Genomic DNA, 20,936 nt, shown 5'->3' with positions numbered 1-20,936 from the left:
ACATATCGATGTTTTGGTTTTAGTCACTTAGCTTGGCCTGCTTTGGAAAACGGAAACGGAAAGCAAGGTGATCGTGCTGAGGAAAGGAGGTGGCTGATGGTGTGTTTCTGTGGACCCAGAAGACCTCAGCACCCTCAGACCTTCACAAAAACATTAACACAGCAACTAAAATATTGTAGCAAGTTTGGGTTTATGGATGTATCATGTTTTGCTGAGTTTGGTAAACAGCTCCACATAATATTTTTATAGATCAAGAATCAGAGGAGTGTGAAAAACTGAAACACTGTCAGGGTTCCATGGTTCAAGATGCTAGAAATCTTCTGGCACCAAGATACATTTTGCTTCTCCGTCCATTAGAATGTGTCTTCTTAAATTCCAATCCCAAATCCAGAGATTCAGGCCTGAAGCTTAGTTCCATAGCCTTCCTCCAAATATTATCTCCCAGATCATTTAATGTTAATTTCACTGTTGTCGTTTTTTTAATTTAAAAAAAATGTAATGTCTACTCGATAAGAACTGAACATTGTTATAGTTTTATGTTTAATGTGAATTAAATATGGTCTGTGGTTTATGTAAATAAATAAAACTTCTAGTGCCACAGGTTTCTCTCGTTTCGCTTCTAGAGAAATCCCTGAGGTCAACATTTTGCCACACAGACACCTACTGGGCCGAGTCACAGATTCTCTAACTCTCCCTTTTTCTGCTAAGCAATTTGAAGGACAGACGCCATATACTTTCTGTGACCAATATCCTGATAAACCTAACACTTTTATTGTCCTCCTCATGTTTTCTTTTTTTAAAAAAATAATTTATTTGTTTGTTTGTTTATTTATTTTCAGAGAGGGGAAAGGAGAAAGAGAGGGAGAGAAACATCACTGTGTGGTTGCCTCCCACTCGCGCCCCCAACTGGGGACCTGACGTGCAACCTAGTCATGTGCCCTGACTGGGAATCGAGCCAGCGACACTTGGTTTGCAGGCTGACGTTCAATCCACTGAGCCACAGCAGTCAGGGCTCCCCATGTTTTCTTTACTGAGGAAACTGGGGCAAATGTCAATAAGCATCTCTTCTGGGTATTCCTTGATTCTCCCTAGACCGGTTCTCTCTTCTCTGCTAGCTTCTTTGTCTTGGGAGGCTGATCCGTATGGACAACGCTCCCCTCTGGCACCAGCAGGAGGACGGCCGGGGTGTTTATTCCCTCCCACCCATTCCCCGTGCACTGTGGTTCTGCCAAAGGCTTCCTCACCAGTACCGCAGCTACCACTGGGCAGTCGCTCCCTTCACGAGCTCTCAGCCAGGCTCTGGTCATGGGGTTGTGATACTGGAACCGGATTTTAAGAATAAATTGGTTTGATTAGATGGTGAAGAGGAAAGATGCACTGAAAGACAAGGAGTGAAAGTCAAGTTTTGGAATTATGAACGAAAACAATTGAAGTGAGACGACCACCCTGACCAAAATAGAGGAGTGGCCACAAACTAGGTGGGGAAGAGGTTACGGTACCAGATGGTCTTAGTAGGTGAAGGAATTCAGGTGCTCTGTGGTGGATAGTAGAGGCTGCTGGGGTTTCTTGGTGGGGAGATTATTCAGTGCAAACATCTTCAGTTGTCACCACAGGCTGGTTTTCGTCTCGTGACTCTTAGTCAGCTCTTGACTTGGAGACAGTAAGGATCGCGGCGGTTGAAAGGGGAGATGAATCATGTGTATGTTGACTCCTTTACCGATCTGATTTTGCCTGAATCATAGAAGGAGTCTGGAGCCTTTCCCATGGTTTGTGTCGGCAGCAGACCTAGGTTGCCATGGGAACATACACATTGTACTTACCTACCGAGACTTCCACTTGTATTTGCGCTCAGCTTCTAGCCACTTGGACGTTTTCATCTTTTCTATGGAGCCTATTCACATATAGGCTGAGAGCCCAGTCCATGTTTCTTCTACAACTGAGGATTCATTCTGCATTTTTTTCAAATACATAAAACTCTAGGTTCAACTCCAAAGAAAACACGATGAAAGCAGGCTGTGGATAGATCACTGAATAATGACGTCCTGTCGAACACCATCTGCTGCAAGCACTTCAGCTTTCTGCGGTGACCAAATGAAGGGATACAGCTCATGTGCTTCTTCAGAGGTTAATTATGGAAAACTTCTAAGCTCTAATTGAAATAGGAAGAACCTGCCTCCCATGAGTTCAAGACCTTTGCAGTCTTAGGGGTGACATTGCCCTTTCCATATGTACAAAAGTTCTCTGATCATAATGGCAAAGCAGCAAACACTTACCTCCATAATTCTGCCCTGAGCCCTTTGCTTACCCAGGATACACTCACTTTTATGTTACTTTTGTTTCTTTGCCAAATTCTAATGGCTTGAAATCCAAAATAGATAAAGTTAAACAACAGCAGCTGTGTGTATTTTCAAGAAACTTTGGTTACTGAAGATAATGCTTTCCTTAATTTATGTAAAAAGCATTTATTGAGCCAGCTTCTAGGCTAAGTTCTGGTGATTCAGACATGAATAACACTCCTCTGGAGTGTTTCAGGTAAGGCCGACACATTAAAAATAAGCTATAATAAAATGTACTAAGTCCTTTAAACAAAGGTGCACCGGTTCTGTGGGAATGTAGAAGGAAACACGGTTGATTCTGTGGTTCCCGGGAGGCTTCCGCGGAGCAGACACATAGTCGCAAAGAATAAGCAGGGGCTCCCCAAGTGGAAGGAGAGCACTTAAGGCAGAGAACAGAATGAATAAAAACACTGTATCAAAGTAAAGTGCTGGCTGTCACTTCTTTTCGTTCCAGATGAGACACGTCGGGAATCCAGGGAGAGACGGGTATCTGGGAGGCTGCCTTCCTCAAGAGCAGACGTCTCAGCTCAGACCTGCTGCCGGCAGAAATTTCAGGACTGAAAAATCAGGCTGGTGCCATGATAAGGGCAGGACTTCCTGGGAAGCCAAAATATTTGCAAACACTTCCATAGAAATGGGACAATACACTCAAAATAACTGCAGGTTTTCCAGACTCTCAGGAAACATGACTTCTGAGGGAGGAGACATATCCTTCTAGAGGGAAATTAAGGGAAATGTCCCAGGGTTTTAGGAACTACCAGTGATCTCAGTCTTCTTCCCTGGTCCCAAGAATGTTTCATTTTTATTTTCCTGACCATACACGTCTCACGTCATTAAAATATGTGTGTATGTGATTGGTCCCTGCTTCCGTTTCCTAAGGCTGCCATTACAAGACAACAGAAATCTATTCTCTCACAGTTCAACAGGCCAGAAGTCTGAAATCGAGGTTTCAGCAGGATTGGTTCCTTCTGGACACTGAGGGAGAATCTGTCCTCTGCCCCTCTCCTAGCTAGCTTCTGGTGGTTGCCAGCAATTCTAGACTCTTGCAGACCCAGCATCCAATATCTGCCTCCAGGCTCATATTGTCTTTTCTGTTACTGAATGCTTCAAATCCCCCTCTTCCCTCTCTCATAAGGGTTACCAGTCACTAGATTCGAGACCCACCCTAAATCCAAAGTGATCTCATGACTTTAGCAAAGATCCTGTTTTCAAATAAAGTCACCTTCACAGGTTCCAGGAGTTAGAAATTAGTCATATATAGAGGCAGAACTTAAGAGGCAGCTAGAATGCACACCTGGGCTTTGGTTGTTAATGGATTAAGCCCATTCACACAGGATATGTTAATGGTTTAGTCCTGGACCAGCAGGATATGTTAACTAACCTGGTGGGGGGTCGGGGAGGGGAAGCAATGAGATGCAAATGACCTGCTGAATGTGTTAATAAGAAAACCCACCCTCACTGAAATGCGTGGCTGCAAAGTTTAAAAAGTGCATCTGCAGAAGTGCGGGTAGGGCTCCTACAGCCCACATGGAGGACTGGGAGTCCCTGTTCCCTTGCTCCTCTTCCCCTTGCTCCTACAGGTCCTCGAATGGGTCCGAGAGCTGCCTCTCCCCTCCACCCCCTTTCCACTCTGTTCCTTCAATAAACCAACCCGTTTGCCCGCTACCACAGTGGTCTCCGCATGGTTCCTCAGAGCAATGCTTCTCTGACAATATCTTTCTGAGAAACAGTATTCAACCTCCTTTCCATTGCCCACATCTTTATGGATGTCTCTGAGCCCTCGTAAATGGACTGTTTGACCTGCTCCAGAAACTCCAAGAGACAGAAAGACGCTGTCTCTTAATTCCCATTGGCCAGGAATAAAACAAAGTGTCCAAATTATCCAGCTTTAGGTCTCCAAGAGTTTTCTTACTAGAATCTTTGATCAGACGCTCATCAAAGCATGTGAGCTCTACCCGCAAAAGGGCTCGAGTTAAGTCATTTTTACTAGAGAAAGGTGGGGCTCTCCCAAACACACCTTTCTTGCTTTTTACAATCCCGGTGGTTGTAAGAGACTCAGCTTCTTGTAAACTGGAACGGATTATTTACAATTCTAACGGTTGGGTCCTGATTCCTTAGCTAATCAGTGGCTACAGGGTCCTCCAGAGTCAAGAGGCTCAGAGAGGAAAGCCAGTTCACAACATTTATTGAGGGGAAAGATCAATTTTTGCAGAGTGACACTTCCAGATTAGATTGAGTAAAGCAACTTTTGCTTTACTTTTCTCTGTCTTTGCTTATAACATATTCTCAAGACTCTTCGCATTGCCCAAGAAATGTTTATTTCTTATCTAATTGCTATGTGATATATTCCCAAGGCAAAATTCCATGGTAGGGGTTGTAAATAAAACATTCCCAGCCTTAGTTAAATCTAATCCTCCCTGCTCCAGGACTGCGCCCAAGCAGCTGAGCATGGCTGGAGTCTCAACCATGCTGGCTGTCTCACTTTATTTTATTTTTTAAAGATTTTATTTATTTATTTTTAGAGAAAGTGGAAGGGAGGACAAAGAGGGAGAGAAACATAAATGTGTGGTTGTCTCTCACATGCCCCCAACTGGGGAGCCCTAGCCTGCAACCCAGTCATGTGACCTGACTGGGAATCTAACCGGCGACACTTTGGTTTATAGGCTGGTGCTCAATCCACTGAGCCACACCAGCCAGGGCTGCTCTCACTTTAAATTCATGATCACTCAGCTCAGGTGGGTCTTTGGTGCTCCTTGCCACCCTTCTCCACTTCTCTCATCTATTCCCAACCCTGAACGGCCATTTCACACCTCCCCGCTCCTCAGCCCTCCACCACCGCCTCCTCTTCAGTCCTCAAATATCAACTGACTTCCTTGCTTCTGTGAAAAACAGTGCAACGCAGAAGAGAATTTCCACACAGTTCCCGACCTATCCACATCTGTGGCTGTGCCCGTTGCCTTCTCTCTGTTAAGATTGACGAATGTCTGTGTGCCTAAGATAGCCCCCTTCCAGTTGTGCACAAAATCCCATCCCCTCTCATTTACTAAGGGTATCACCTCTGTCACTTTCCTTCTTCTCCCTGCAGCATCCGTTTTCCCTCTTGACTGAATTAATTCCATCAACATACAAACGTGCAATGCTTCCCATCTTAAAGAGACACACACACCTCTCTCTCTTGACCTTCACATCTCCCTCCAGCTTTCATTCCATTTCTCTTTAACAAAACTATTTTGAAAGAGTTGTCTATACAGATTCTCCGATTTCTCTTCTCTTTTTAACTCACTGCCTATCCTGAGCCACACTTCCAAATCTGATCCGGTCGAGGTCACCGGGAGTGTCACGCATCACTCAAGCCCATGCTCAACCCTCTGTTCTCACTTTACTTGTTTCTTCTGTGGCATTTTTGACACAGTTAATGTATTCCCCCGGCTAGGAGCACTTTCTTAACTTGGCTTCCAGAACTCCACTCTGTTTTCCATTGGCTTCTCCTCAGTCTCCTTTGCTGGTCTGTCTCGTTTCCTTGACCTCTAAATGTCGGAATGCTTTAGCGCTTTGGTGACCAAACACCGTCTTTCTCTAACCTAACTCACTCTTGGACTGATGCTAGGTCATCTCATGCTGTCGATGCCCCACTGATATCCCTTCAAGACTCACCCCTACCCACAGAAACTGCTTTGGAGGGAGACTTGTCTGGAGACTTTTATTGGTCCAGGGAGCATTGTGCTCTACTGTGGAGCAAATTGCTGGAGACTTAATGCTCCTAGAGCAACCCTCAAGCAAAGATAAATGGCAATTTGGTGAGTAATTAGCCTAGTTTTCTAGTCCTTCAGTTAGGATACCTTTGAGGCCTATTCTATGCTCTCCCAGAATTCCACAGTGTTGGTTGCCAGTAGAGGTAACTTATTTTATAATACACCTATTATTGACTTTCTTCCTCTTCCTGGCTCATTTCTCCTCTTCTCTACTGGTAATTCTTGGACTGTTCTCCTAAATAAACTACTCGCACTCAAATTCTTGTCAGGGGAACCAAACTAAGACAAGGACTGTTTATAGGCCAACAATGCCCATATTTATACCTCTGGTCCAAACATCTCCCAAAGCATATAGCCAATGAGCCTCCACCACAGCTCCGCATGGATATATAACATCCATTTCGATTTTAACACGTCCACATGTGAGCCCCAATTTCTCCTCCAAATCTACGCTTCTCCAGTCAAAGTCGTATTTGACTCCTCGCTTTCTCTCATATCCACATATAACCCAACAACAAAATTTTCAATATATGTCCAAAATCTTACCTTTCCTCATCAACCTCTTGGGCCCTCATCCAGGCTAGCTTGCCTAGATTATTGAGATAATTTTCAAATTCCCCTCTCTCTCTATGTCTCTTGCCCTATTAAAGTCTATCATCCTCACAGAAGCCACAAGGCTCCTTCTAAACCAAACTGAGATCATGTGCCTCCTCTATTCAAAGATTCCCAATGACTTCATCTCTGAGCAACACCCAAATGCCGTAGTATGGCACATAAAGCCTTATGTGCTCTGCTGCTGGCCTTCCCCGCTGATCTTATCCCATACCACCCTCTGGCTCAATCTCTCCCTTGTAGGATCATGGGCTCCAAGTGCCCCTTAACATGCTAGACATGCTAAACATGCTGCTTTCTAGTGGCTTTGCACTTTTTCTGCAACCTGGAACATTCTTACTCCAAATACCTGCATACTTTGTTTCTTCACTTCTTTAAAGTCTCTACTGAAATTCCACCTTATTTAGAAGGGCCTTCTTTGTTGGACTTGAACCTGCATGGTCTCAGGTTATTACCTTGCCTAACTCCACTTTCTCCTTCAGGGTGCTTTTCTCAGGCACCTATGTCAGCTGCCTTTCAGCTGGGTCCTAGTAATAGGAGTGCCAACATGAGATTGGAGAGTGGGAGAAGGGAAAAAGGAGGGACGGATGTTTTCCCCTTTCTCAGGCAGCAGAAAATCTCTCCAATGGCTCTAGTTCCCTTTGAACGAGCTTCTAGTGTCTTCCAGGTAATGCCAGCTTCTGGGACTTGGTAACATGATGTACGTCCTTTGTCCCTCTCTCATCGTGGCTTCCACCTGTTGCTGATTTCTGAGTTCTTTACTGTTACTTATTTGGCCTTTAAGGTCTTCCAATACCCATGTAACCAATTCTTTCCAAGAAAGTCCTCTCTTTTAAATACTCAGAGCTACTGCTGTCTTATTCACTGGATCCTGACTGACAACTTTTATTAGTGAAAGAACAGAGAAAAAAACAAAAGAGAAAAAGAACAAAAGGAAATGGAGATAGCCAACCTATTAGATGCAGAGTTCAAAACACTGGTTATCAGGATGCTCAGAGAACTCACTGAGTATGGCAAATAATAACAGAAGAACTGAAAATTACACAAAGTAAAATAAAGAAAAATATACAGTGATCCAACAGAGAAGGGAAGGAAGCCAGAATTCAAATCAATGATTTGGAACAAAAGGAAGAATAAACAGTCAACCACTACAAAATGAAGAAACAAGAATGTGAAAACTGAAGAGAGGGTTAGGAACCACTGGGACAATTTTAAACATACCAACATCTGAGTCATAGTGATGCCAGAAGGAGAAGAGGAAGAGCAAGAAATCAAAAACTTATTTTAAAAAATAATGAAAGAAAACTTTCCTAATTTGGTGAAAGAAATAGACATACAAGTCCAGGAAGGACAGAGAGTCCCAAATAAGTTGGACCCAAAGAGGACCACATCAAGACACATCATAATTAAAATGCCAAAGGAGAGAATCTTAAAAGCAGCAAGGAAAAAGCAGAGTTACCTACAAAGGAGTTCCCATACAACTATCAGGTGGTTTCTCAAAACAAACTTTTTAGGCAAAAAGGGGCTAGCAAGAAGTATTCCAAGTGATGAAAAGCAAGGACCTACAACCAAGACTACTCTATCCAGCAAAGCTGTCATTTAGACTGGAACACCAGATCAAGTACTTCCCAGACAAGGTAAAGCTAAAGGAGTTCATCATCACCAAGCCCTTATTACATTAAACATTAAAGGGACTTATTTAAGAAAAAGAAGGCCAAAACTATGAACAATAGAATAACAACAAACTCACAACTATCAACAACTGAATCTAAAAAACAAATGAAGCAAACAGCCAGGGCAGGAACAGAATCATAGGTATGGAGATCATTTGGGGGGTTTTTAGCTGGAAGGGGGAAGGGAGAGAATGGAGGAAAAGGTGCAAGGGTTAAGAAGCATAATTGGTTGGTACAAAATAGACAGGAGTTATTAGAAATAATACAGGAAAAGGTGAAGCCAAAGAACTTATATGCACTACCCATGGACATGAACTAAGGGTGGGGGTTGCTGGAGAGAAGGAAGGTAGCAGGTGGAGAGGAGCAAAGGGGGGGAAATTGGGGCAATTGTAATAGCATAATGAGCAAGCTAAATCCAAAGCTAGCAAAAGGAAAGATCTAAAAAGGATAGAGCAGAAATAAATAAAATAGAGAATATAAAAATAGTAAAGAGAACCAATGAAACCAAAAGCTGTTTTTTTGAAAACATCAGCAAAACTGACAGACCTTTAGCTATACTGACCATTTAAAAAAAGAGAAGCCAAAACAATTAATTCAAAATGGATCAACATCCTAAATGCAAGAGTTAAATTCATAAAACTTTTAGAAGAAACCATAAGTATACCTCTTCATGACCTTATATTGGCTATGGATTCTTGGATATCATAATAAAGGCATGAGCATGAAAGAAAAAAATAGATAATTTTAAAAGACATTATCAAAAAAGTGAAAAGACAACCCACAAAATAAGAGAAATTATTTGCAAATCACATAAGTGATAAGGATCTAGTATCCAGAATGTATAAAGAACTTTTAAAACTCAACAACAAAAAGGCAAACAATTGAAAAAACAGACAAAGGGCCCTGGCCGGGTGGCTCAGTGGGTTAGAACATAGCCCCATGCATCAGAAGGTTGCGGGTTCGATTCCTGGTCAGGGCACATAACTAGTTTGTGCTTTCAATCCCCAGTTGGGTCAGGGTATGTCTGGGAGGCAACCGATCTCTCTCTCTCTCTGAAATTGATAAGCATGTCTTTAGGAAATTATTTTAAAAATAGGCAAAGGACTTAAACAGACATTTTTTCAAGGAAGATATACAAATTTACAAATGGAGAACAAGCTGAACATCATTAGTTATCAGGGACATTCAAATCCAAACCCAACGAGACACCACTTCATACCTACTAGAATGTCAATAATTTTAAACTGTAACATAATGTGTTGGTGAGGGTATGGATAAATTATACATTCTTACAATGCTGATGAGAATGCCAAATAGTGCAACCACTGTGGAAAACAGTTCGGTGGTTTCTCAAAAAATGAAACATAAACTTACCGAATGAACCAGCAAGTCCACTCTGAGACATATACCCGGCAGCACTAATCACAATAGCCAAAATGTAGAAACAATCCTCATGCCCATCATGTATGAATGGATAAACAAATTGTAGTATCTCCATATAACAGAATGTTATTTTGCCATAAAAAAGAATGAAGTATTCATACGTGCTACAACATGAATGTACCTCAGAAACATTATGCTGAAAGCAGCCAGACACGAAAGGTCACATATTGCATGATTCCATTTATATGCAATACACAGAACAGGGAAATCCACAGAGACAGCAGAATGGTAGTTGCCAGAGTCTGGGGGAAGGAACCAGATAGAGGGGATGGATGTGTAACATTGTGAATGTACTAAATGACACTAACTTGGTCACTTTAAAATGGTGAATTTATGTCATGTGAACTTCTCAATTGTAGAGTATAAAGTGCACAGGAACTTAAGAAGTACTCCAATTGTATACAGATTTTTTCCAATGAAAGTAATAAAAAGTATTAAGTTATGTGTTTAATTCTCTAGTACTAATGAAAGTATATAAAATTATTTGTAAGAGGAAAGTATACACTCATTACTGTAAATACACATATATGTATACTGGACTATAATAAACCATAAGTTCTGGAGATGCAATACATTCTCCTGAAAAGAAAAAATGGAGTCTAAATGTTGGGAAGTTAACAGAGACTCTACCTTTAGTCAGTTACATGGCTTGTGGGTTATTTTTGTTTAAAAAAACTATAGCTTATATGTTTCCCACGATGTTTTGTGTTGCTAAAATCTGCTGCTAAGGAGTATCCTGATTGCATATTTCAGGCCGTGGTCTGACATCTGTATCCCAGTACACTGGATCTATTTTTTTCACTTATTTATTTAACAAGAATTTTTATATTGCTTACTAACGGGCCAGAAATGCTTCTAAATGCTTTACAAATATTAAGTTATTCAGTCCTCATACCAATCCTATGATGTGTGTTCTATTACTATCCCCATTTTACTGATGAGAAGCCTGAGGCATAATTTGGTAAGACAAAGGGCCCACATTCACACAACCACTAAATGGGTAAGCCAGGACTCGAGCCTGGGGTTCATAGTCTCCATAGCCTTCATCACTGCACCATACTGCCTCTATAAAAAAAAGGGGGTACATTTTAGAAATCATTTTTTATAGCGAAAGCAGGTGGAGAGGGGAACTGTTACCCTACATAGTGATAAATACGGTATTCACAACAGTAAGCCATTCCACAGTAGTGCATTTGACAAGATCCCTCATGATTTATTTTGGAAAATGTGTAATAATGTGAAATGATTGCTAGATCAATTAGGTGAATTCATATTCAGTTGAATGACCATATACTTAAAGAGTGGTACTTACTGAATTTCCTTTCCACCTGTGAAGAGGCCTCCTGTGGCAGGCCACAGGGCTTGGTGCTGCCTCCTGTCCTACTTAAACTTGTCAGCAATGGTCTCAGTCAAGGACACCATTAAATGAGTCCAATTTGAAGAAGATATGTAACTGGTTCTTATGGGGTGGGGACGGCAGAGGATGGTTAACGTGCTAAAGGCTTAGAATGGAGAACATTAATCTGACAAGATGGAATTTAACAAGAAGTCCTTTACTTAGATCCAGAAAAACAAACTGTCTAAGATCTGGGTTGGGGAGAGATGGCTTAACAACATCACATGGGAGAAAAAAGACTCAAGGTTTCCTGTTGGCTGGAAGCTAAATATGAGTCAACGGTGAGTTGTGGCTACATAAGAAAACAAAATAAAAGCAAAACAAAACCCAAAAGAAATCTTAGCCTGGAAAAACAGAATTGTAGTATCTAGGCCAAGGTGAAAGAACGGTTTTGTTTCACCAGTCAGCCCATACCTGGGCAACTGAGTACTATTCCAGGTATCATGGAGGGGCAGTGTCAAACCACAGGGGTACAAAAGAATAATGGGATGGGCAGGCACAAGGCTGAAACCATCTCAGGTGAAGCATGTCTGCAGGAATGGGAAATATAATTAGTCAGGGAGTCAATGTCTTCAATTATCTGGGCAGGCATGGGTAGGAGATGGTGTTCAAACAGAGTCTGTAGGAGATGAATTACTTACTCTGTGCCACTGCCTTCTTTTTTTTTTTTTTTAAGAATTTTATTTATTTGTTTATTTATTTTTAGAGAGAGGGGAAAGGAGAAAGAGAGGGAGAGAAACATCACTGTGTGGTTGCCTCTCACTCGCGCCCCCCACTGGGGACCTGACGTGCAACCTAGTCATGTGCCCTGACTGGGAATCGAACCAGCGACACTTGGCTCGCAGGCCGACACTCAACCCACTGAGCCACAGCAGCCAGGGCCTTGTGCCACTGCCTTCTGTAGAATAGTGATAGAAAGGGAACTTAACAACGAGTGTTTACTCTGTGCCAGGAAGTAATGACCACTTTGCATGTGTTCTCATTTTCATCCCCGCACCAACTCCCTGAGACAGTTATTGATGTGTCTCTAACACCTTAGCAGTATTCCAATAACTCTTCCTTTTGAAGATCAAGAGAGGGGAAAGCATATGCCTGTTGAGGTGAGCACACAGTGTTTGATGCTGGATTCCAGTGTTCAGCTTGAAGGTTAACGATCGACTTCAGAGGGAAGGGCTCTTTGCTCCCAGGATTCAACATAGTGGTCACCCGTTACTTTCTGTACTCAGTCAGACCAGAATCAGACTGGAGCAGGGCAGCAGGTGAACTTCAAAGAGGCTGCCAAATTCAGGAGCAATGCCTGAATAACAGGCACCTGCCTCCGTTACCAAACTAAAGGGGTTCATTCACCCACACGCACACACGCATCAAGGCCCGGTGTGACACAGCAGGAGATCGCAGCAAAGGAAGTAAAGGTTTATTGAAGGAAATGGTGCCAGACCCAGCGTCACAGGTGAGTCATTGCCCTAAGACCTGGCTCCCTGGTGGTTTCTAGGGAATGGATAACACAGAAAACTAAGGGAGCCAGGGTCATGGTTAGGGTCGTGGTCTCTATTGACTGGTTGGCACTAGGGTAGGGGATAGTTGATCATTCCATCTGGTCCTGATGTCAGCTATGGCATCCTTCTGTCTGGTTTCGCAAGGACTTGGTCGGTAGGATGATTTTATTTTCTGCGTCTGGAGCTGACACACAACGGTGGCCAAGATGTTATCTGTAGTTTGACTAAAACTCTGTCTCAGTGGTCAACAGGCCTGAGGCTTTGTTCCTAAGATTACTTAGTGCTGACTAGAGCCTCACTGTCCTGAGGGCTTAATGATTAAGGGAGGGGACCTGTGTCGAGGGAGAGGGAGGTGGGTGAGTCAGGGTGCTCCTAGGCTGGACAAGGCCAGTTTAAATCAAAAGAAAGAAGGAGGAGAGGTCAGATTAAAGAAAGGAACTTCCTGTGCAGATATACCTCCTGCCCACCCAGCCATCGCTGGCTGGGTAGACAAAACAAGGACCTCAGGGCTCTCCCTGTTGTCACATTGCTCCCGGCCAAGGGGTTCGGTATAACCACTTCCAGTTACTGCTCTCTTTCTCCAGGTTCCTGCCCACTGGCTCTTCCGAGGGGGGGGACTTATGCCCACGTACTCTGTCCTGAGGTTTAGTTTATAAACAAGAACTTGAAGATCATATTCAAGAAATTATTTGAAAAATACTAAGGAAAGTATTCCAATTCCCATCGATCACTCCTGTGCCTCCATATGAAATATAAATCCTGCTCTCCGATGTCCAGGACTTCCCAGGTACTGGCCACATACGTCGTTCAGACTCCGTTTGTCATTACATCCGGCACCGGTTCTTTGTTTCATCTAAACTGAATTTCTCATCCCTAGTATCCCACGGCCATGCCTTTTCCTGTTGTTCCCTTTACTTGGAAACATTTCTTTCTCCACCTTTCAAAATCATACTCAGCATTTCTAATTCTTTGTGAGTATCATCTTCTTCATGAAACCTTTCTGACCCACACCATGGGTGGATTTTTTTCCTCACTGAGCCCCACAGCATGTGGCTAAGGCTTTCACATGGCACTTAGGTTGCCGCTTCTCAGTCTCCAAGACCAGCCCACATCTTACGGTATACAGATTTGACATATTTTGTCCCCTAGGTTTATAGAAACAGAATGCCTAGTGGTTTCAGATTGCACAAGGAATCATTGTAACGCGTTATTTAAATGGAAAAAAGAAAACTAACTCAAGGAAACAGAAGGCAGCAACACCACTCTGCCCTCGGCACCTGTGCAGCGGGTATTTGAACCATCTATAGCTGGTAGCATAGAGCAAGGAAACAGCTCTCTTTCTCTTCTGGCTTTGCCTTCAGAAACACTGTTGGCTCTCTCCTGTCCCTTGGAGATGTCGTGGGCAGATCCAATAATTCTCTATTCTCTCTTGGGTATTCAAATACTATAATTTTTTCAGGTATTAAAAGGCATATCTAGCTAAAAAACTTCCAATTGTCATCCATTTCAAGGTGTTGCCCTTCCCTCAGCTCTGACCCGATTTTTTGCTCTTTGCTTTCTCCTTTCCTGGCTTGTCCTGGCAAGGACACCTGGAGCCACTCCTAATAAACTGCTGGAATATCTCTTTAAATTTGGAAAAAATGATCTCTACAGTAAATGAGGCAGAGGTGCTGGAAATCCCTTGGCAGGGGAACGGGTCAAAGGCTCAGAGTGGTGGGCGTGTGAACACTGACTGACTGATGGTGCGACCCCAGGAGCCGCTGGACAAGTGCATTCCTCAGAAGACACAAAGGACACGGTCCACGGAAGCAGGAGGAATGATTCATAGAGGAGACACGGGCCTCCTGAAAGACTCAGTGTTGTCTGTCCTCTGCAGGCCAGAGTTGACATTTGGAAATATTTCTGGGAAACTGGTCCCCGTGGTGTTGATGCAGATGGTAGAATTCTGGAATAGCAGAAGCAGGTTGTCAGCATCTAACAATCAGAGTGAAGGTACTATCAGTGGAATTAATTGGCTATGTTAACTGTCACAATAAGCCTCAAGGAAGACAGGCTGATGTAATTATCTGAGTGAATAACAAGGCCAGAGTGACAACCGGAGGGCCTTGGTCATCAAGAATCTGTGGCAAAGACTAATGAGCTATGGTTTCCTAGGAGCAAGATATATAGGCAGGGTATTGATTGATTTATACATCCAAAAAAGATCTTGAGCGGGTCAGTCCCACAATGAAAATCATGGTCTCTTGTCTAGTTTCAAAAGTTGAGGAGGGTTTCAGATGCAGAATCCACTAATGGAATGGCTGGGTCCCCTTGAGGAAGGTCCCTGCAATGTCCTAGCAAGTAGTTACAGTAACTAGTGTTCCCTCACTTACCGCAGGTATTACAGTCCAGACTCCCTCGTGAAGTAGGAACCTTACATTTATTCTACACTCTTAAACCTGCGTCACTTTAACATACGTGTACAGTACCGCAAAATCCCGCGATAGAGCAAAAAATCCGCGATAAATAATTACATATTTTTTACAATCCTGCAATATAGCGAGGCCGCAATAAGTGAACCACGATATAGAGAGGGACTCCTGTATTAACAACCCTTACCTTTTTATTTAGAAAATCAAGCAAAATTGAAAGACAGAAGCTACTATAAAGTGCTGGAATCAGAGAAAAAGAGGAGTCGAGAGATTTATTTTCCTGAGATCATCATCTTCCTCGGAAAGCTCAAGCAGAAGTTAAGGAATTGGGTTCAGGACTTCTAGTGCCTCTAGCGCTAACTCCAAATTGTTGTCAGGAGGGGGACCTCCTGGATCTGCAGAACCTGAGAGGCGGGCTGAAAGCGGGAACTACTTTGTGGATATGGAAATGTTAACACTTCAGGAAGAGTCATGGTTTCTAACTTCACTGATTTACCAACCTTTGTCTGTATCTAAAGGATACGTATGGGTGATGTGTGTATTGCTTTATTACAATAACTAAAACAAGGAGCAAAGGTAGTTAAGGGAACAAATGAGCTGCGACTTGTGGATATTTCTGATTTTCAGAAGCCCGCCTCCTGTAAGACGCCACAGCCCTTGCCCTGGTGGGAGACTGACTACCACGTGTCTTGTGCCAACAAAGGCCAAAGCCCCAAGTCCCAGGACAGGCTGAGGAAGATACGTACGTGAAGTCATGGTGTGGCAAACTCAGCCAACAACTTCACAATTGATAAGACATTTGGATGTGACAGTGCAAAGTGCAGAGAGGGAACACACGCAGAAGGCGACAGAGCTGCTCAAAAAGGGGAACCTCAGAACCTGCTCTTTCCAGTGATGTCCAGAGATGGACATTTGTAATGTCGCCAAGACAATAAAAAGAAAGAAAAAAGTAAGGGTGATTTTTTTTTTTAACCGAAACCAAAATGCAGTCCCTAAATATTTTATTGAGTGCTGAAGTCTAGGAGAAATACATAGTAATAATCAGTAACTATTAGTGGCTTTAAATTTTTTTAGAACAGTATTATAATCCCTGCTTATTGCTATTTAAAAGATGGCCACTGTCTTTCTGTAACCACAAGGAGTGGCCTGGGACCGTAACAAAACTCTTGGTATTTCTGTATACTTTAAAAAATATGAATTACCTTTTTTATCCAGCTAGAGAAATGAACACCCCATTCTTCTGTCCCTGAGCTTCAGCTTTGCCATTTTGATACATAATTTGTCGCACAACTACTCAGAGCAGTTTGTAACTCACTCTGATTCAACTGCCGTTCCTCCTAGTTAATAGTTTTTCCATTTTTATGAACGGATGTCCTAAAGGGAGTAGACCCTTTCATTTGGTTTTGTTTGATATTTTTAAATATTCAAAATAAAACAAAATGGAATTTAGAAAAGAATGTGTGAGATTTTTTCCCCAGTCCCAAATCAGTTCTTTTAAATTTAATTGGGACTCTAGCTTGCCTTTCTTGTTTTCTTGAGTAGCTAATTAATGATTCTTTTCTTCCCTCTGAAATAATTTAAGAAATAAGTGCAGAAATAGTAAAAAGAGCTTATTTTTTCTGAGTAATTTGCTGACACGATATCCCATCACTCTTGAGTACTTTCATGTATAATTCATACAAACAAGGACTATATAATTACATCACAACCATTCAAATAAAGAAATTGAATATAATACATTAGTAGCATTTAATTTCATACACCACTCAAGTTTTATGGGTTGTACTAATAATGTTCCTCATAGCAAAAGGATCTAGTTCAGAATCACAAATTGCTTTTATTTATTATGTCCTTTTTGCAATAATCTAGAATCCGTTTTCCAGTCTTCTCTGACTTTCACGACTTTGTTTTAAAGATTACAGACCACTCATTTTGTTAGCTGTCACTCATGGCGGGACTGCCTAACTGATCATGCTCATATTCAAGTTATGGATCTTTAGCAAAAATATCACAGAGGTGATGCTCGGTCCTTCCCATTGCATTCTGGTAGATGGTACATGATTTCAATTTGTTGTATTACTGATAATATTAAAATGATCGCTTGGTTAATATGCGGTGGTAGGCAGAATTTTAGGATGTTGCTATGACCTTGGCCTATAGTGTTACTCCCATGAATATGCTACATTATATGGCAAAGGGGAGATTACCTGGGTGCGCTGGTCTAAGTGCATCAGCCCTTTAAAAGCAGTTTTCTCTGGCTGGTAGCAGAAGTGGGAGGTCAGAGAAATTCAAAGGGTGATAGAGATTCAGCTCTGGGGAAGTCTATCTCGTTTCGATGGAGAAGACATAACACCTGTGACCAGCCTCCAAGAACAGAGGACTTTTCCTGGTCCCCAGCTCACAGCCAGCAAGAAAATGGGGTCCTTGGTCCTATAGCTGCAAGGAGCTAAATTCTGCCCACAGCCTGAATGAGTGTGGAAGGTAGATTCTTCCCCAGATCCTTCAGATTAGAGTGCAACCTGGCCAACCCCTTGATTGCAGCTTTGGGAGACCCCCAAACAAGGACCCAGTTGAACCTACCTGGACTTCTGACTTACAGAACTATGAGATCATAAATGGGTGTTGTTTCAAGCCATTAAGTTTGCGGTAATTTGTTACAGAGCAGTGGAGAAGTAATTCAGGAGCTCTCTGCCAGGTCTCTCCACTGTAAGGGAATCTTTTCCCCTTTAGGAAATGTCTTTCTTAGTCAGCTCAGGCTGCTGGAACAACTCACTGCCAACGGGGTGGCTGAGACAACAAACATTGATTTCTCACAGATCTGGTGCCTGGGAAAGGCCCACTTCTGGGTTTGCCAATGGTCATCTTCTCGAACGGGGTGGCTGAGACAACAAACATTGATTTCTCACAGATCTGGTGCCTGGGAAAGGCCCACTTCTGGGTTTGCCAATGGCCATCTTCTCGCTGTGTCCTGATATGGTGGAGATCGGGGGGGTGGGGGTGGGGGGAGAGAGAGAGAGGAGAGAACATCTTCTGGGTCTTCTCATAAGGACACTAATCTCATTCATGAAGGTTTCCCCCCTCATGTCCCGATCACCTCCCAAAGGTCCTACCTCCTGATACTATCACATTGGGTGTTAGAATTTCAACATATGAATGTGGGAAGGGGAGAAAAATATTCAGTCCATAACAATAATTAATAAGCACTTGGTGAAGAGGTACTTGGAGGTTTGGTAAATATCCTATTCCTCCTCAAATGTTTATGCACTCACTCGTTTAAGATGTTTCTTGGATGGACTAATGATTAGGATCACCAAAATCATAATTTTCTAATTCTATCATTTCTTATATGCTTATTACTTGACAATATACTGTGAGAAAAAATTTTTATTTTCTTCATTTATATATTTCAGTATGGTCTCATGGAGTCCTCTTTTATTCAGTGAGTCATAATCCATTGGTGCCATTATTAATTTTTATGCGCTCAGTGAGCTGGCCTCTGTGCCTTTAGATAGGACCCCATCCTTCATTGAGCATTCCCTTACTGACAGCCTCGGTTCCCATGCCTTCCCCCTCTCCCCCGCCCGCCTGCAGCTGTCTGGGGGTTTCCCATGATAGTGGGGTGCATCAACCTGAGCTGCGTTTGGCCTTGATCAGCCCTAGACTCACAGCTATGAGATAACGACTGAATTCAATAGTTTCTTTTTTCTTCCCCCTACAAAACAGCCCCTCCTTCCCTAAGACCCCGGAGTCGGGCCATTTGCGGCACAGCTTCCTCCCCGCTTGCTAATTTCCCTCAAAAAACTTCTTTTCTTCTGCTCACTGCCTCTTCATGGTTCTCTGAGCGACACCGTTCTTACACTTACTTTCTGGTAAAATAACTCTGTTCTCTGCTTCAACCCTGGAGGTAGCTCTTTCTCCTAGTAACTCTAGTTTCTTTTCATAGAAAATGGTACATGCATCTCTCTGGTTCCACAAATTTTTTCATCTCAATTTCTATGCTAATTTATCTATATGAAAAACCATGAGTTCACACTAATTCTAATCCAATTCCACAGGGGTCATTATAGTTTTGTATCTTTTAATAGTTGTAATCTCTTACAGTGAGAAATATGACTCTGGGGCCTTCACTATTAGACCCTACCTAGTGTTAGACCCTCGTGAGGATAGGAATAAAAATTTGTCATGAATTAGGGGGGTGGGGGGTTTGCTGGTGGAGGGGGTGCTGGGCGGAGGGCAGCAAAGGGGGAAAAAATGAAACTATTGTGACAAGATAATCAATAAAATATACCTAAAAAAATTGTGTCATGAATTAAGATTGACATTCTCCACATATCACCCTTGATTCCAAAATCATCATCTCAGTTCCAGTCTAACAGTGTAGTGCAGTCCCTGACATTTATTATTTGTAGAGTCCTTCCTGAATCACTTCAGAGTATGTGCGTAGGCACCATGGCTTGTTACAATTAAGAGACATGGTTTCAGTTTTCTCAGCTGTAAAATCGGAATAAAATACTTTGCATCTACCCATCCATCCATCCATCCATCCACCCATCTATCCACCCATTCATCCACCCATCCATCCATCCAACAGGTATTACTGAAGCACATGGGCTATCCAGCAACACAACAGACAAAACAGGCAACAACTCCTGCTCTCGTAGAGCTTACATTCCATTGAGTAGAAACAGAACAAGGAAGCAAGCAAACAAACAATAAGTAAAATATAGGAAATGTTAGATAAACAAATGCAAAGGCAGAAAAGAAAACAGAGGCGGGAAAGAGGGAGGCCCAAAGGAGATGGATTCATTTTAAATAGGGTGGTGAAGAAAGGCCTCACCGAGAAACTGATAAATGGGCAAAGGGCTGGAGAACATGGAGCAGAGAATCACTCACCTCTCTGACGGCAGGGCCTACCGGATGGCCAGAATAGCAAGAGGAAAAGTTCTGGGGCACAGACACAGTGGTAACCGCAAACAACCTCCCTTGTGTGATTTTTAAATGATGGTCAAGATTGTGAAAGAAAAACAGCAGAACGGGCGCTTGGGCTGCTTCTAAGTCATGGCTGCTGTGAAGAGAGCTGCCATGAACGTAGGGTGCGTATAATAAGCAAGGAAATATAAACTACCTATATTCTCACCGCTCAAGATACCATCGTGAGGATTCTGTTTTCCTCCACCTTTTTTTCTGTGCAGATGTTTTTAAGACACTGAATATACAGTTTTCCACTTACTGCCACAAAACACAATTTTCTGTACATTTAAAAACATTCTTCTTAAAATTGTTTTACATCACTTTTAGGGGTTGTATGAATATGACTTATTCTATCATTTCTCTTATTCCTAGACATTCAGGTTATTTCTAGTTTCTTTCTAGTATAAGCAAATAATAGTTCAAGGAACATAATTATAAGTAAAGCATTGGACACATTTCAATTAATTTTGGGCTATTTCTCCAGAAGTAAGATTATGGGGTCAAAGATTAAATTTGGCTTGTCATGTGAGATGTGGTTCAAAATTGAGGGTTTTTACCAATGCCTTTTACAGAATGACATCTTCACGCCGCTGTATGTGATGTTTCAGTAATCATTGATAAAGCATATTTTTATCATTGAATATTATAAAAGTCACATATACATACTCTATAGAAGTGTCAATAGAGAATATAGAAAAGATTATGTAAGAAAATAAAAATCATCCATATTCCCACACTTAGAAACCATCCTCCACTATACCCTTTAACAATGAGAACAGATCATGCTTTAAATCCATCAATGAGTTCCCACTGGATTGAGCTTTCAAGGCCTCTGTACTCTGTCCC

The sequence above is a fragment of the Furipterus horrens genome, unplaced genomic scaffold, assembly GCF_987537825.1.
Source record: "Furipterus horrens unplaced genomic scaffold, mFurHor1.1.pri manual_scaffold_9, whole genome shotgun sequence".
NCBI lineage: Eukaryota > Metazoa > Chordata > Mammalia > Chiroptera > Furipteridae > Furipterus > Furipterus horrens.
The sequence above is the reverse complement of the archived record's forward strand: the minus strand, read 5'-3'. Positions refer to the sequence as shown.